The sequence below is a fragment of the Globicephala melas genome, unplaced genomic scaffold (assembly GCF_963455315.2).
Source record: "Globicephala melas unplaced genomic scaffold, mGloMel1.2 SCAFFOLD_564, whole genome shotgun sequence".
Lineage (NCBI taxonomy): Eukaryota > Metazoa > Chordata > Mammalia > Artiodactyla > Delphinidae > Globicephala > Globicephala melas.
In genome coordinates, this window is record NW_027207727.1 from 76,136 (window position 1) to 77,451 (window position 1,316).

At 37.4% G+C, this 1,316-nt stretch overlaps 1 pseudogene; it reads left to right on the top strand.

Moving 5' to 3' along the window:
• Positions 1-450: 450 nt before the first annotated feature.
• LOC115849905 (mitochondrial import receptor subunit TOM20 homolog) lies at positions 451-877 on the top strand (annotated as a pseudogene).
• The last annotated feature ends 439 nt before the right edge of the window (positions 878-1,316 follow it).

Consider the following 1,316-nt stretch of genomic DNA (forward strand, 5'->3'; position numbering starts at 1 on the left):
AACCAGACCCTTCCCTTACACCACTCATAAAATATTACATTAAAGATTTAAATACAAAACATGAAACCATAAAACCCCTAGAAGGAAATGGGAAAGCTCCTTGTTATTAGTCTTGGGAATGAATGTTTTGGGTATGACAACAAAAGCAAAAATCAACAAGTGGGTCTACATCAAACTAAAAAAACCTAAATCTGATTTAAAAACGGGCAGAGGATCTGAATAGACATTTTTTCCAAAGAAGACACACAGATATCTTGGCCAGAAAGTACATGAAAATGTGGTTGACATCACTAATCATCAGGGAAATGCAAATCAAAACCACGATAAGGTTTTTCTCCATGTCCCTCACAGTGGGCAGCAGATCTGAGGGGAGCTATCTGCTGAAGGTTCTGGGCCAATTGCTTTTTTGGGGCCCCACTGCCACCCACCCCACTCCTCCGTGGAGAGAATATGGTGGGCCAGAACAGCACCATCTTGGGTGGAACACTTTTCATCAGGTACTACATTTACTTTGACCTCGAGACAGAGTGACCCCAAATTCAAGAACAGGCTGTGAGAATGAAGAAAGAAACAAAAGCTTGACAAAGAGAGAGTTGGCTTTCCAAGTTACCTGACCTTAAAGATGCTGAAGCTATTCAGAATTTCTTTTTCCAATAACTATGGCTTGGTGAAGAGTTACTAGCCCAGGGTGAATATTGAGAAGGGTATAGACCACCTGACAAATGCAGTTGCTGTGTGTGGACAGTCATAGCAGTTATTGCAAGTGTTAGGGCTAACAATTCAACAACCAGTGTTCCAGATGCTTTTGACTAAGCTTCCAACAATTAGAGAATTAATTATAAATGCTCAGAGCTTGACTGAAGGTGATGTGGAATGAGAAAAAATGTCAACATAATTATCTCCATTTAAAATATTTTAAAAATCTTAACTCAGAAGATGAGCAGCTCTGGGGGTGTAGTGGGGGACATAAGGGCAAATATGCTTGTTTTTGACTGTCCTACACTGAAATCTACCAAAGTTAATTTTTACTTTGTGTAGAGCCATTTGTCTGTTTTATTTATTTTTCCCAGTAAAAAGCATATTTTGAGAGAGATTTTCATTTTATAAATACACTGTGTGTTACTGAAATTTAGATTTTGTTTATTCCTAAAACATGCAATTAAAATATACATATCACATTGTTTACATTACAAATACTCAGTGCTCAGTTTTGAAAGATGGCCAAAAAAGTGTAGAAGAAAGCTGAAGAATGCACATTTTTTTTAAGCAAGTACATTTTGCTTTACATCAGAAAACTGGATGGAAACTTGATTGTG